Raw genomic sequence first — 17275 nt, 5'->3', positions numbered from 1 at the left:
AATGTAAGCCACCAGAACGAGCACTCGAGTGCAGGAGGTCACTGAAAACAGGCCTGGATGCTCCTCTTGGCATCCTCCAGGGACAGCCCTGTCACTCACCCACAGAGAGCAGGGGCTGAGGCTGTCCCAGCCTCCGAAGGGGCACTGCTCACCTTGTGGGGCCTGGCAAGCATGGGCAAGCTGGGAAATCCTGACACTTTCCGGGAGGAGACAGCAGAGTTTTGCAATGCCCATTCTGCAACCCTGGGTGCATGGGGGTTTTTGTTAGGCAGGGTTTCTTTTTTTGCCATTCAAATATCTGGCCCTTACATTGGGAGCATCACTCCCAAAGTATCTGAAGAGATCATTTCCACTTAATATACCCCTTCAACATGGCAATTTCTGGTTCAAATATAAATTAGAAATTTAAAATAGCATCATATGTGAACTTTGTGAGATCCAGGACATTTTATTTCATACAGGTTTAGCGTTAATGCCTGTGTCGCAGGAACTGCCTTCAAGGGTGAGGAGAGAGTTGTTTTTAACTAGCAACTCTACAACTAGCCCAGTCTAAGCACCAGTCTCAGTCTTTTTCACCTTGTATATCCAGAAGGTTTTGTAGACCAGATTGTCCTTGTGATCCCTGTGCAGCCCTGATCCTTTCAGTCTATGTACACAGGTTCAACCAACTGAAACTCGGTAAACAGCTGTGCTGAAAATCAAGCACAGGGGATGAAACCGGTTTGCTTCATTTTAGCATGCGTTGATATGTTACTATTTACTGAAACTATTTAAATTGTTCATAATTTACAGATTGTCATGGCTCCCTTATCCTGAATGTTGTTTCAAACAGGACTTAAAGACTGAACAGATCCTGTCTGTGAACTGTCAGATAAGATTTTACCACTTTTTTTTTTGTTACTGCAAAAGAAACTTTTACATCAGTCCAAATTTACTATCAAATACTGTTCCTAGGAAGAGAGGGCAAGAATCCCACAACACTATGACACAGATGAAAATCACAGGTTTTAATCATATCATGCTTTATGTCTACAAATTCACCAACAGACTGAAACTATCATGCAGCCTTCACCAAAAAATTTATTGAATCATATTTAGCCAAAGTCCTTTAAAGCAGCATTTTGTGGGAATCCACTTGTTTTGTTCTCCAGCAACCTTTCCTTGCACTCTTCTCAAGGAGTTTTAGTACTGCTAAGAGTTGGAGCCACGCATACTATTTTTAAGAAAGTAAATGAGTTACCACACTCCATTGCAACTTTACACCACAGAGCAAGTACTGAGCATAAATATCATGTAGTGTGCAAGCACAGTGAGCAAACACATCAAGAAAAATCTCTGTCATGTCAGGGAGGATCTAAACATGAAGCAAGCACAGCCAGGGCCAGACACTGATAAACTGGAAGCAACAGGCTATTTAAAAAAAAATCTCTTGCATTTTGTTTAGCACACAAAACACACCGATATTAAATAATGAATACAGACAACATGTCATTCACTTCACACTGAGCCCTCTTCAGGATTATTTGACAGTTGCCTGGGGTGTAAAAAGTAATTTCTGAGGAGTCACGATATATACTTTTTTGAAGACACATCCAGATCAGCAAAGCACACATGGAGGATGGCTCCTGCATGAATGGGTCAGTTTCCACTGCCTGGCAGAAACTTTCAGTCACTGAGCAAAATTAAAACAATTATTTGAATCTATTCATCTAAACCTCTCTGAGTGGCATATGCATACCAGGAACTTAAATCCTGGCATTTTTTCTGTTTCTAGTGTCCATGTTCCAAGGAACATGGAAATAATCTTGAAAAAATTAGTCACTTTGCCTATTTTTGCAAAGCTCGGTCAAAAATCAGCAAGTATTTTTCAGCATGAGTCACTACCCACGTTCCTGTTGCAATAATTGGATTACACATTTTCATTAAAAGCTCTGACTATTATTCCTACTCTTCAGTTAGAAGAAGAGCAGAAGTCAGGTTTGAGTTTTATTAGAAGACAACGACATTTTCAAATGCACTCATTTTGTTTATTTGAAGATACAACAAAATCCAAACAACTAGTTAATCAGCCCATGCTCTAGAGGACACCATTCAGCCAGCTAAAAGTTGATAAAAGCAAACAGCAAAATAACAAGGCTAACTCCCCTCACTACTTCCAGGGAGACAAGCTTTGGCAAACCCTATAACCCAGCACCATTGCCCCTCTGCCTTTCAAGGCTGGGAAAATGAAAGTGGAAAACGGTACCTGGGGAGAAGCTGCTGAGTTCCCGTGGGCACTGGCTACCGCTGGGCTCTCGCTGCCTGCCTGCCTGGGCAGCCCTGTGCTTCCAGCAGCTCGGCTGCCCGCGCTGGTCAATGTTTTACCAGGCTGTGAACAGCCCGTGTCCCACCCTCCTGGCAAACATCTGTGCGAGAAGGCAGTGCCGGGGCCACGGGGGCAGAGCCAGTGCTGGAAAGGTTGCTCCTCTTCTACCTGCCCTGCTCTCCACAGGGAAAACAAAGCACTCAAGAAAGTGAAAACTTGCTAAGAGGGAGATCTGGGAAAAGCATGTCATGAAGGGTAAAAAAAAAAAGGTACATAAGCGGTGCTATTAATAGATAATTTGTGGCAGGTAAGTCATGATAACCTTTCTGTGTATTGTTCTAAGGTTGCAGGCAAGCCTAGGCGTGCCTTGCTGAGGGCTGAGTGAATGCTTAATTTGTGGGAGTACATAAATTTCCAAGTAAATCTTTTGTATGAGACAGCACTCAGACAAATAGCAGCTAAGACTCCAAAATTATAACAAAAAGACCAGAACCGCACGATAAAATAATGCAAAGGGAGCCTAAACACCAAGAGAGGGGAGAGAAATGGCCAAAACAATCTGCAACACCTCGCTCTACTCCTGTGTCTTGGCTTTTCAGGAATGCCTCAGAGTTAAAGCCCTACCTGTGCTAAACAGAGGTTTCCTGTTCTCAGGAAGTTAACAATTACAGAGGGCAGATGAAATGGGCTGGCAACTGAGCAGTGCTGATAAGGTGACACTGCTGCTCCCTGAGGAGGAAAGGGCAGCTGCTGAACTTGCGAAGCACCCAGAGGCTGGGACTCAACATGGAGTGGCTGTCCCCAACATGGGAGATATTTTCTGGACCTGGTATACAGAGGTGTTTGCTCATGGAGGAACAATGGGAAAATCAAGGCTACGTTATATGCTCTGGTTTTGTGATATTGCCTTGTCTGTTGCGAGATTTCAATCCTGGTTTGGGGAAGAGCAATTAATTTCATCTCATTTGGATCACCAGCCTAAACAGTATGTATTTTAATGTACATGTTTAAGGAGAAAATCTACATCATAGCTGCTCCAGCTAGTCAGATTAGCTGCTAAGACCTGCCACATGGTGCAACAATGATCACTGTAATGGGGTCCATGTGATGGGGTTGCTGTGGATCCAGATCTTGTACAGCCTTGCAAAGGGGTAGGGGATGTCCATACCCAGGGATGCTGGGTGGAAGGACACCAGCTGAGTCCAGTCATGTTGGAGAGGCACTCTTTGCCTGCTGGGTGCACTGCTGTGTGTGTATTCACAGGTGGCCAGCAGCACAGCTCCATCCAGCTCAACAGCTTGCACACACATGTGACACCATTGCTTCAGCAATAGGTTGTGGCTTGACTTGACCAGATGTGTCACTGGAATCAGGAGTGCTTTCCCTGAGCCAGGACTGCCCAGAGCCCAGGGCAAACCTGCAGGGGCTGATGCATGGCCACTTGCTGCAGTAACACAAGCCCTGTGGCTACAGCCTAGACCAGATGTCCAGTGTGCCCAGCACACAAAAGTCTGCTCAGCTCTCCAAGGTCCATTTGCTCTGTGTGTTTTCAGGTGTGTTGCTCCCTCTTGCCAGTCTGCATTCACCTCCCCTCCCCTTTTGCCTGGAAAAGGAGAGGCAGAAGGAGAATGTCTCATGCATTCTCTATGAATGTCTCATGGCAGCAGCCTGTGACTGCCTGCTAGGATGGTTCTTTACTGGGAATGGGCAGGATGCTGCCATGATTAGAAAAGGCATGTGGACTTCCCTGCAGCTGCTAGACACAATCCTGCTGCTGTAGGACAACCTGCAAGACTGATCAATATCTTTTGCATGAGCCTCATGAATTCCCAACATCAATTTGTATGTACACCCTCTGGATGAAAATCCGTCCCAGCTGCTTTACAGCATCTGCTCCCAGCCTGTGAGGAAAAGTGCAATAATTGTGCAGGGGAGGGAGGGACTCATCTTCTTCTGCCAGCTTCTTGGGCTTGTAAGCCACATCATGGTGACCTCTTTGTGCCTTGCTGATACTGCAGTAGGAGTAAGAACACCCTGCTATTCCACAGAGCTCCTTGGAGTCTCAGCTGTGGCTACCAACTCTGAGACCCCCAGGCAGAAGGAGGGGATTTATCTGAAAGAGCTTATCTGGCTTAAGACCCTGCCTAACCAGATTTAGGGAGTAGGAACTTCTCATGGCAGTCTTGCTCTACCTGGTAACGAATGCTGATTTCAATGGTTCACTAGATAGGCAAGGGAGAAGGTCCAGCCAAGCTGTTTCTCTCTTCAGTTTGGATAAGGAACCCATTCAAGATCTCTCAGATTTTCCCAACAAAACTTAGTTGGAAAACACCATGTTTCTGTGAAAAGATTTACTTTTGCCAGTTTGATGTTTCATGGCTGCAGTGGCATTTCACAGAAGACTCTAGAGGAGACCTGGCCACACATCTCCATCGGATAAAGTTTTTGTCACTGTTGTATTCCATGTCATGGTCTGGTCTTTGGCAAGTTGAAAACTGAGGTTGCAGCGGTGAGATTTGGCAGTAGAAGAGCAGCACACTGGTACTTGGGTTATGGTGCCAGCCCAAATTTAGTTTGCCTGGCAGCATGGACAAGGTTACTGCCTGTTATGGGAAGGTTGTACAAATACTCAATTTTCCACAGTGCTAACACTTCTACAAATCATGTTAGCCTGGCACAAGCCTGAGAGAGTCAAATAGTGTGTTGTATTGACACTCCAAGGCCAGAGAACTTCGAAGAAACTCAGTTATCAGTTGTAACTGCCAGGTATAGCTGCCACAGAAAAATGATGGCTCTACTACAACACACCTAAAGTTGTATCATGTCCCCCATGGCAAATAGAGCAGTGAAAAATTTGATGGGTCCTCCTTCTGAACCTGTCCTTGTAGATTAACTGATATAAAGCAACAGAAACCAAACCTTTTTTCATTGTTGCACAAGAAATAAATAAAGAGCCTTCCCTGTATAGCCATCACCTTGAGAAAACTCAATCTGTTATTCACACATTTTCCTCTCTCAGAGATGAGGTTTCCACAGGGCTCAGAGAGAGGTGGATGCTTCTGAGGAGGCCAGGTCTGCCCTGGTGCCACCTGTCCCAAGTGTGCTGCACCAGGCTTTTGCAGGTCTCTGGGGTGGGCTTCTCATTAACACACAGCTCACAGAAGGGACTGGGGCCCATGGAAACTTGGCATTTCAGTCTCTTTTCAGCCTGCAACCTTTGTCACAGAGCACAGGTTTCAAGGGCAATGTAACACTTGCATATTTGCTTACTGCGAATGGAGGAGGTGCCGGGTTGGGCAGCATACAGGCTGAAAAGTCAAACATTAATTTGATACAGACATCGTATAACTTCATACTGGCTTGGGAGCAACTAATACATAGGGAAATTAAAAGTGAGAAAGCACCTAAAATTCACAAAGCTCTTTCAATGAAACACCTATTTACTTACAAATTCTTAACAACCTTAACAACACAGAGACCAAACGAAAAAACTAAAACATGGGTATCAGGTAACAGAGGGGAAATTTCTGTGAATCTTAAATAGGGCTTAATTTTGTTCCAGTTCTCTTTCAAGACATGCATTTGTATTTCATCCTGCAGGGCCACACTTGCTTTGGAACAGAGTACAGGCAGATCCAGAGGGGCTACAGCGGAGGCTTTGAAAATTTTCCATTCCCAGTAAAGAACCTGCATCTGAGCACATGGGGCTATTAGGAATATGTTTAGACCCATCCCTAAGCAACGTGTCGAAACCACCTCCCCAGGAAATACAGGTAGAGCACTGATCTCCTCCGACAGGATCTACATCCCCCTCTCTGGAGCAGAATGACTAGCAGCTACCTGCTGCTGCTAAAAGCAGGTGGGAGGGGGAAATAATGGCTGTGAGCTGTGGAAGATCTTTATCACAGTAAAACAGCAGAGACCTGAAGTATGAATTGAGAGCACTATTTCAACAGTGGCCTGAATGCTGCACACATGAGGACACCTCTCCAGATGTGGGTTTGATTGGATATCTGGGCTCTTGGAAATCCTACCTGCACTTGCCAGCAGTGCAAGATCTACAGTCCTGCCATACCTTCTCATCCTTTTGGTCCATAATTTAGTATCTTGTGCTGAGCTTTCAGATCAAAATGCCCTGTAGATATTCATCTATCAGAGAATGAGTCCTCAGCACTTGACAAAATACCCCTCTGGATGATAAAGAGGTGGTAAGGAAACTGAAACATTGCTGCTAGCTGATCCCAGAGCTGTTTGGCTTGTGGTTTCACTGGATAGGAGTTGAAGTCATCACTATTCCCTTAGAGGGAGCAGACCTTGCAAAATACACATGATACGTAAGAAAAGTTGATCATGATTCACAGAGAAACCAAATGTTGATGGGAAAGAACATTTGCAAGCAGTTTCTGTAGAGCTGCTAACAAAGAATGGGCAACACTGATACAAAATAATATATCAGGCTAGAAAACACCCTACAAAAAGAGGTCTTTTTTCAAGACACAAACCAACATATCCCACCTTTCTTGTTCACTCCCTTATTTGTAACTTTTTTTTTCAAAAATACTATTACGAAACATTATCATCCAAAGCTTTCAGGGAGTATTGCCTATTTTTACTCTATCTTGTTTTGTAAGGCCACACTACACTTGTGATTTGGCAACTTCACGCTGTGGACAAGTATTTCAAAACATTCCCTTCTTCTGAACACACGGCTGTTAAACCACTTTTACATGTATTGCTGCATTTTGTGATGCCACCCACAGTCGCTCTTAGGAAAGGACCTGGGAAACTCAATCAGGGATGTACATACCCCATGGGTTTGATTTTAATGCAAAAGTCTCTCATCTAAGCTGCTTCTGGGATTTGCTGATGTGGCAATTTAATGTAAACAGGGAGAAGCTCAGGCTTTGGTGGTGCTCACTTAGTCAGGATCCTAACTGGACAGCTGGGAGGGGTATTTGTGGTCTGGATGATTTAACAATGTCCTTATCTTATCCCTGGACCCCTGTATCCAGTTGTGGAGACCAGATGCAGAGGGGCAAATGGACAGGTCTGGGAGGAGATGCCTTCAGGAACACTGTGCCACCACAGCTGCCCTGGCAGCCATATCCCAGTGGCACTGGCTGCAGGTAGCAGTGTCTGTGGGGCATTGGTGTGCAGGGTCCATCACATTAATTTATTTTTTATCTATTATCCTTTATCCATCCTTATGTCAAGATACATTAGGTTTTAAAATTATTTGTAAGAGCTGACTGGACATATGGATCTCTAAAAAGTTAGAGTTATTCTAATAAAAGATAATACATGTGTTGCTAGCAATACTTTAATTCCACTTTTTTGGGCATTAACATTGGAACTGAAACTAGCCTGTAGCCATTTTAGCATTGAGCATTCTTCTTACACTGTCCTTAGCACCTTATTTTAAATGTGGGCAAATATTTGCTCTCAAATTCTGTTCCTAACATTTGATGACATAAAGAACCTTCATTAGACTCCACAAGTGCAGCTAGTAGCTTTGAATGAACCTCAGGAGACAAATAATGTTTCTAATTTAAAATAACACTTAAGAAGATAGTACATACAGAGCTTTTATAGCAGAATGGAAAAGAATGGGTCTGAATCAGCCTTTCCAGAACATGCTGCCAAGATGATGAATGAAATATTTTTATTCTTATTTGCTTCACTCAAAATCTCAGAGGAGATATTGATATGGATCTCTGTGAGGCCAGTTCCTGAGGGCTGTACTTACATATTTGGAAGCTATTATTTACTTAATTATCTCAGTGCAGCCCAAAACATCCCAAAGCTTCAGTACACAGATGCCTTTTACAGCACATCCACCTCATCACCAAATTCAAGGCACAAGGAAAAACATTTGTAGAGGAATGGGATGAAGATCTGAAGGTTGGACCCACACAGTGGACCTCTTGCTTTGTGGTTTTCCTATCAGCTGCTGGTAAGAGGTGTCTGTCTGCCTCTCACTTCTCTCTTTTGGTGGAACCCAAATATTTCCTGCCTAGAAATAGCAGAATGGCTAAGACACAACTGGAGGTAGATGGGGTACCACAAAAACATGAGTTAGTCAAGGATGCCAAGGATAGAGTGAGTGACTTCATAATTGTCTGAAAGGAAGCTAAGAAAAAATAATGGAGATTAAGAGATGTATGGTTCAGGTGGAGCACGATTATTGGGAACTGCTTACAGGGTGAGTGATAGAGCTGGAAGGTGGGATAGAGCTGGAAGGCATCTCTTGCGTAGAAGAGACAAGAGGAAATCCACAGTTTCTGAAGGGAAAAAAAATAGGATGGGGCAACCCGGCTGCTGGAGTGAAGTACATTGTTTTGGAGGGACAGCTGACGAGACATAGTAATGCTTGTGAGAAGGGAGAAAATGAGGGCTGAATTGGAAAGAGGAAGTAGCAAATACAGGATGTGCAGATGATGGCTCTGAAGGATGTGCCTGTGAGTCAGATAAAATAATAGTGTACTGGAAGAACATAACCAAAAGGACATCTAGTCCCTGGGTGAAGGAAGAATTGGTGGGTAGTGTGCTTTCAAGCCATGCATCTGGCATCACTGCACTGGGTGCTGGAAGCCAGACTGCTCAAAAGTTGAAGAAATGGAGTCCATCTAGAGAGAGAAATGGGAAAGGGTCAGAGGGGACAGTGCAACGGAGCCTGACCACATTTAAAAAGGGATATTAGGGACAAAATTCCTGGTGTGGTGAAGCTGGAAGGATGCAAACTATTCAAGAGGGACTGGTGGGAAAACTGAAGTGATGACAGCTCAGAGGTTTGAAGATCAGAAAATAAACTGCCTATGGGGATTTGAACAGTTAGGGAGCATTTTTGTGACCAGGGTGAAGTCTTGCTTCACTTCCAAAACGTCAAGCAAAGCTGTGAGGCTGAGAAGGTAGAAAGCTAACAGGGACATGGGACATTGAATGAGTCACTGTGCTGAGAAATGAGAGATCTTTGGGGCAGCAGGAGAGAGCCCGAGATGCAAAGTTCTGTGAGGAAAACAATGGGGAGCAGTGTACAGGTGGTTGAGCAGGGGGAGGAAAGAGAGGCAGTGCTGGGTGCAGTCTGCAGGAACTGGAGCTTGTTAACCCTTGCTGGCAATCAGCGGTGCAGGGTCAGAAATGGGCGGGCTGGGACGGGCCCTGCCAGGGCAGCAGGGAGGGCTGGGGAGGGCAGGTCTGGCTGCTGCCAGGGTGAGAGGAGGAACAGGGTAACGGCTGAGGAAGAAAAATGTCAGATGAAGCTTTTTCCTGTGTATGATGAAAATACCCTCAAGTAGATTTTCATACTAATTAACAATATTCATATAAAAGGCTTCTAGGAGAACCAGTGATACCCTCTCTACAATAACTACATCATATGTGCAAACAAAATATGTTTTTAAACTTGGTTTTTTTCTATGTATGGACTAAAACCAGATATCATTTACTCCTATGCATACACAACCAGTAATAGTTTATGCTTGTAGGGTTCCCATCTATTGTATCTGCAAATTTGATGAGAGTTCACTCTTTGGCTTTTTGTTTTCAAAATAGTCCCCTAAGCAGTGAGGACTTAAACACCTGAAAGTATTTAATTTGATTCAACACAACTCCATTTGTTCCATGAGGATATTGACAATCACGGAAATTTTGCCTGTGTTGTGAACCCCTAGCTGGGTCATTTTTATGGTACTGCACATCAGTCATGGAAAGCTACATTTTCCCCCCTATTTTTTAAACAACAGAGTAAATGCATGAAAACAGCTGTTCAGAAATAACATACAAAGAGTACTAAATGGATATCATAGACCACTGTGAAGGGAGACCATGAATCGTATTTTAATGATTACCAAGGCTCCAAGCATCACCAGATTATGAGAAAGGTCTTAGAAGATGCCTTAGTAAAGATTGCTAGGCAGAGTCTAGGTCACTGAATTTATCACCATCAAAATACCAAATTCTGAACACAAACTGTAAAAACAGTGCTACAAACCTGTTAGCAGGTTTTTTCATGATTGATTACTTTTTTTTTTTTTTTTTACAATTTATCACCTGAATCTAGACTGAAACTTGATTGGTAGTTTGAAATAATCCTGAAGTATTCTGCAGTGATTGTTGGTATTTCATGTTACACCTACGTACTTGTGGCCTTTCAAATCCTCTTAAAGGTGTACATTTCCTTAGCCTTTCCCTTGAAGGAATCCCAGCTCACTTGTTTTTCACATGGTGCTTTCACCTCCTTCAACATACAGTCAGCTCTGAAGAAGGACACTGGAATGATTAAAGTCAGGAATTAAAAAATAATACTCGGTTTCACTAAGCTTACTGTGACCATTTTCAGTGATAGGATAGCCATTTATCTGATCTCACACATTAGTCAGATACTGGTTAAAAGTGTAGGGATGGGAAACTGAGTGTCTTGGCCACTAAAGATTTTTCTTCTTAGTAAAGGACAATACTGTCTCCAGACAAAATGTACCAGCAGCAAGCAACATTCATCACAGGGAAAGTCAGAAGGCTGTCATATATTTAATTATTAAAATTGAAAAGCGCTCCAGATAATGAAAAATGTTTCCACACCTTCACCCATTGCTTGGGGTGGCAGTGGGGACACGGACTTCTCAAAAGCAAAGAACTGCAGAGAACAAGACCAGGTCCAGCACAAAAAAGAGCGATGGCTCTGCTGTGTTTTGTCTGGGGCCAGCCAAGGCTGCTAAAAATTTCCTGTTTGTCACTTATGCTTGCTTCATTGGAAGAAACAGATTATCTCCTGCTAGACACGGCCTGTTTGAGCCAAGGTAAGAATTGCCATGCAGCACCTTTTCAGAGATACAGCACGTAGCTGATGTGAGCCTGCCCTCCCAGCTGAGCTCGGGCAGCCTCACTCCTCTCTGGATGCTCCCTTCCAGGCTGGGGCAGCGCTTCAGGGGCTGGACCCGTGAGCCTGCCACAGCAGATTGATCTCCTGGGATCCTGCCTGCACACGGCATTCACTGCCAGCACGGCCACGAGGACACTGGGAGAGCAGCCAGGGCTGGGGAGTGCCTGCCACCCTCCTGGGCTGAGGTGTAACCCAGCACATCAGGGGAAAGGCAAAGGTGTTTCTTCACCAGAGGCCGCTCTGGGAACGAAGGTCACGGCATGTTGGAACACCGTCACTCCTTGACACAACAAGTGAGGGCAGCTCAGACCATCTAAATAAACAAATAAAAGCACAGAGGAAGGAAAAAATGCACCTTCTGGATTTGCTGCTATTTTTCATGTGTACATTTGACACTTAGATGTTATTATAATGCATGGATGCCATGGTTCAGTTATTGATTGAATCCAAGTTGCTGAGCCCATTTCTTGATCCTCACTGATGTCACTTTATTGATAGGTTGAATATAATTTCATTTGCTTGTGGTTAAGTAAATCATCAGTGAAATTCTTTATTTTATTGCAGTGGTAAACCCACTAAAAACATGAACAAGGCAGAGCATCAATAAATATAAGCTTGTGGGATCACACTGTGTATGAGCCTGAAATTCCAGACTGTGAATCAGTCTGTGTGGCTGAGCCTTTCATGATCTTTGTACAAAAATGGAGTAAGTCTTGTTGAAACTTCATTCTCATCAGTGTGTTAGTCAATGTTTTGGGTGTTAGCATCTTCCTGATTGCTTTATTTGTTAAGGAACAGTAAATAAAATGGTGCTTCTTTGGTGTGCAGATCTCTCACCTGTGATGCTGTATCCCTGAGGGAAGAAGCAAAGGATAGACGGATTTGAAACTGCAGACTTGTACTAAGGAATTGCTACTGTTAGAGCAAAGCTCACTTCATCCCTGCTCCTTCTATATGATAATTGGAAATGGAGCAAGGGGTTGTATTGTTATATATATATATATATATATATATATATAGTATTATATATATATATATATATTACAATATTGTTGTATTGTATTAGCTCTGCTAAAATCCCTCCCTTGCCACCTGTAGACCTATGTGAAGTAGTATATGCAAGGAAGGAAATAAGATAAATGATGCCCCAGAGAAGGTGAAAGGAATTCTCATGGCCTCATTAAGAACACATTCCTGGAAAGCTGGTTTCTAGAAAATAAATTTTCTATTGATTTCATTCCAGTTGAGTGAAGAAGGAAAAGGTGAGACTATGGCAGTCACTCAAAAAGAGGTTTCAGCCCTATCATATTTTGGTGATATTCTTTTAGAAATCTGTGTCTCCAAGATCCTTTTTTGCCTTGTGAATAAGATGCTGAAGGAATATCCAAGCTAAATGTCTGCATTTCTAACCTAAAGAAAAATACCATGCTCAGTCATGAAAATTCATGTGTCAGTCAGAACCCACTGACATACCTGGGATATCAGATCATGGGTTTACACAACTTCTTTTAACCTAATGAGTCTGCTTTCTTCATTAAAACAAATTAGCACAGTTCCCCTAGAGTCAAGGTAGAGGTATTGTTTCAGAGGGCTTCGCAGCAGAGCTTCAAGCAACATGACTAATATCAAGAATAAGTTGCTTTATCCCCTCTGAAACAAAACCTAGAAGCTCTATAACAATTGATACTTATATAAAACCTTAAATAATGCATATACCATTTATAAAACTTTTATAAAAGCCTGTATTCCAGGCAGTATAGATATGTACATATCTCAAAAAAAGCCTATGTGAAAACATGCTTTAGCTCCCTGCAGCCACAGAAAAGCTCACATTTTGTGACTACATGCATCTCTGCACACACTGGACACAATTCTCATGATTTTTTGTATACATGTGTGCACAAAACCTGTAGTAACCCTTTTTTAAAAAGTATTTGTAAACAAAACTACTTATTATATTTTTAAATTTTAGAATGTTTATTTAAATAATTTTTACAATTACTTACTAAGCCGTAGGAGTATCAGAGTGTTTTTTTCTTCATAACACGTATTTCATATACTTTGCCACATTGTCACTCAGATGATAAACCCACAAAACACAATGGGCCAGAAACAGCTTGGCAGAGCTTCCCCTCCTCACAGCTTCAGACTTTAAGGCAATGGAATTGCACTGATGTTTTTAACAAAGTGCTTATCTTTCCTGCTCTGTAAGACAGGGGGATAAATAGTACTTTTTTTTCTGGTAGTCTGAAGATAAGCAAGTTAATTTAAACTACCAAGTATAATGTTTCTTGCTATATGTTCTCAAGCGCAAGGGCAATCCAAGTTTTGCTGTATTGCTGTGACCCGTGTTTTACTTATTTGGAGGACAAAGGAAGAACTTGGGGTCATTTGTTAATCCATAAACTTTTTAAAAATTATTTTAGTTTCATAAAAGAAAGCACAGATCTCAGTTCTGAGTCTTCCTATGCACAAAAAGAGAGACAAAGTGTAACAGAAGACACAGAGAAGGTCCTCTTGGCTAGGGCAATCTTGTCAGGCTAGTTTAGCAGGGTTAAAAAACCATCCTAGTGTAAATAAATGGGAGCACTATAGCACGTGGCTTCACAAGCATAGCCTGCAATTTATTGGACCCCAGACAAAATACGCTGTCATGCAATGCTGCCCTTGCCCACCCTGTAGCCATGGTGCAGCTGACAGAACCACCTGCTGCCCAGAGGTACTGTGGCACCACTGCTCCCTGCAGTGCTCTTCCCTCCAGCTCAGGCTGGGAAGATGGGAAGTCAGAGAACCTTAAATTAATCTACACATCAGAAAACTGATATACAATTGGCTCACAATTCAAATAAATATAAGAACAGTGTTATTATTTCAGATTTTTTGGGCTCATGTAGCCCAGTAACCTGTCTGCAGCAGTGACGAAAAATGGATCCCTGAAGAATAGCAACAATAGGATGAATGTAATTGATCTTTTCTGCAAGTTGTCTCCCAGCCTCCAACCATTTTCAGCTCAGGGGTTTCCTCCAGCCTGATCTAGACTGCCCAGTGGTGGACCTCTCTTCCAAGTACTTGCCCAGTCTTCCCTTGAGTGCCTGAAAAAAATTGCTGCAACTGCCATACCCTTCAGTAAAGGGTTTCACAAATCCAGTATTTGCTGCATGAAGAAATATCTCCTTTCATTCTGAAAATGGCTCCTAAATTTTTGTCTAACAGTCACTACCTCTTGCATTGGGAGAGACTGTGAACAGCTCACCCCAAACCACCCACTTCACACCACCCTGGATTTTATAGACCTGAATCAAAGAAACCCCATGCTGATCTCTGCCTGAGCCTGAGCCTACTCAGCCAGAGGCTGACTATCACGTGTGTTTTGGCTGCTTTTTTCCTAGGGATTAGGGAATTTACTAAAATCTTCTTGTTACCCAGGGTCTCAGCACATCCTTGTGGCAAAACTTCAGCCATCACCCACTTGTTGAACATTGAGCACACTGAGCACAACAGCCATGCAAAGCTTGGTGGGGGCCCCCGGTCTCAAATATTTAATTTGCACTCAGTGTGAGTGCTGAATTGCTCCCTTCATGGTACTTTGCAAAGTACCAAAGATTTTGCTTTACCTGGTGTATTAAGTTTAGGATATTATAGGTAAGATCCCCTCATTACTTAAATACACTCAGTAACTTTTCATTGTATTTCCTGACATCATGTTTCCCTTCCATCACATAATTCTGCCACATTTTAATTTGCCTTATGGCTTGCTTTCAGTTAGTTGTAAGTAAGCCAGAAAACAGAACTTTTAATGGTCATCACCACTGCAAGCACTCATATATTTATTGCTTCCTGCAAATATTTGCATGTGATACTACTGAGTAAGATTTTCAGTTGCCCTCTGAAAGCAAAAAATTCATGAGCTCAGTCAGCACACTATTTTAAAAGCTGGCTTCCTAAGAAACGATTTCTAATGCTCCATGTTTTTGGTATTTTAACTTCTCTCAGTAAGTGGGCTGGAATAGAAATTCTGCCTGATCAAGCAGATCTTGTTCAGGCAACATACCTTCAATTGATTTTACATCCATTCATCAGAATAATTTGCTTTAAAAATTGATTTTATGTCTAGCTAGAACACAAAAAAATATGTTTAAACCAGGTACCCCGTGTTTACATGTGCACCATATGGCTACCTGGTTTACCTCCCATAATGGGGCAGAAGGGCATTTTTAATTGTTTACAACAGGGGCAGCTCATCATAACCACATCTGTAAAAATCAGCTTGGCCAGTCATATTCCTCACAGGTATATGCAGGATATGCTTCCCAAAAGCATATCCTGCCCCGCTCACTATGCAGACCTTCCAGACATCTTCTCCCCTGCTGGGGCAGGGGAGGGCAGGCAGGGTTCCCCTCCCTGAGAGTAAGTAATGGCATCCTGAAGAACAGCAGGTGGAGCCAGGAACGAATATGTGCAGAATGGTGGGGCAAATGTACCAAATTCCTCAGGTTAATTGACAATCAATTAAAGATGATGCCTAGGAAAGCTCTCATGATATTGCAAACTGAGGGCTCGAAGTGGTAGATATAGAAGGCTTACATCTCCACAACTTTAAATAGAAGATGCTGAAATTTTTTCTCAATTATTTACTTAGTTACATTTACTATGTTTAGTGATTTTCCAAAGCAAATTTAAGATAGTATAGACCAGAAATAACTCCATGGCAGCACACTTAATGGGGGTGACTTGGTCAGCATCACTTCTACTGACACAGGTGTTTCCAAAACACCACAGTGGCAGCAGACAGAGCAGAGGAAGATAGTACTGCTGTAAAAGTGCAGTGAAGTGACAGCCCTGTGAGTCACCATTCATGGTCATGTGAGTCACCACTCATGGTCCTTCCCTCCATTCTCAACAATCACAATATTGCTCTGGTTTCCCCAGGGACCTGCTGGAGGAGCACTCTTAAATACTTCACATAGCCCCCCAGGATCCCTCTTCGAGACACTGCTGGAGAAACAGCTTGGACCTGAGAATCACTTATGGATGGGCTCATGGGTGGGCTTTGCACAGCCAAGGCCCTGGTTCTGTGGCAGAGCCAGTCTCAAGTTAGTAATTGCACATTAAGCATATTATGCAAGCATTTATTCCTGCTTTTTCACAAGTACCAATTCTTCTGCTTGGTGATAGCCACTCCTTTTCTCACTGATTTCATGCACCACAGGAGCACAGGTCCCGTTGGCATCAGCATTCTCCCCCAGCCTTGCCTGCCCTGCAGCAGTGACCCTGTGCTTCCTGGGTTAGGACCCGTGTACTGCTCAAGCCATGTTTCTCCTGGATTCAAATTACTCAGATCAAAAGTTCAGCGGGTTCTCTGCTCAGTCAGTCTGTTTATATGTTTATTTGTTCCAGTAACATGCCAGGTCTTCACAAGTCTTAACAATCCCATGAGAAGTTCCTTGCCTTTCTTCAGAGCTGGCTTGACTTGTGCAAGCACAAACTGAGGGTCTGCTTTGGAGGGAGAGCAGAGATGAGGGGTAAGTGAAGGATCATGAAATGCTGTTTGGAGCCAGCAAATTGCCATTAAAGAATGCTGCCCACTTATGTAGAAAAACTGGGTGCCAGCCACTCACCAACCCTGTTATTCAAGTTCTGCAGCCTGCAGCAAAAGGCTCCTAGAATTAGCTCTCCCAATCTGGTGGTGAGACACCTCTGATGTCTGAAATGGGCTTGCCTGGGGGTTGTTAAATACCTGCTCCATGTGATTGGGCTAATTAAAAGTTTTTAGCCAAACAAACCTCTGTTTGTGAGGGTATAAGAACTAAGAAGATTAGATGTTAGTTAAACTAGACATTACTCAGAAAACAAAGTTGCTGCTGTTAATTCTTAAAAATGCTACCCCACTGTGTGCGGGTGAAAGGAGTGGATAACAAAACCAATAGGTGAAACAGAAGTCTCAGGTGACAGGTATATCCCATCAGAAAAAGTGCTTCCTTGAATTCAATATTGCAGTGTAACAGGGCAATATATTTATCCTACATAGAGATGGCAAAACCAGCTTTAGTAAAAATTGGTCTTGATCTCGATTCTTCTTGCAAAGGACATGT

The 17275-nt window shown here is 42.9% G+C and overlaps 1 protein-coding gene across 3 annotated transcripts in view; it reads right to left on the bottom strand.

The window, feature by feature from the left end:
• Nucleotides 1–17275, bottom strand: part of RBM47 (RNA binding motif protein 47) — a 76395-nt gene that overhangs the window by 40055 nt on the left and 19065 nt on the right. Inside the window, exon 1 of one of the 3 annotated variants that reach the window (XM_039699041.1) lies at nt 2246–2369. The exons of the other annotated variants lie outside the window; for them this stretch is intronic. The gene's annotated coding sequence lies outside the window, so the exon portion shown is untranslated. Of the gene's footprint in view, nt 1–2245; nt 2370–17275 lie in introns of those variants that run through there. 3 annotated transcript variants of the gene reach the window in all.

Source organism: Passer montanus, unplaced genomic scaffold (assembly GCF_014805655.1).
Source record: "Passer montanus isolate IOZ18808 unplaced genomic scaffold, ASM1480565v1 scaffold13, whole genome shotgun sequence".
Taxonomy (NCBI): domain Eukaryota; kingdom Metazoa; phylum Chordata; class Aves; order Passeriformes; family Passeridae; genus Passer; species Passer montanus.
This window is presented reverse-complemented; position numbering and strand designations above follow the sequence as displayed.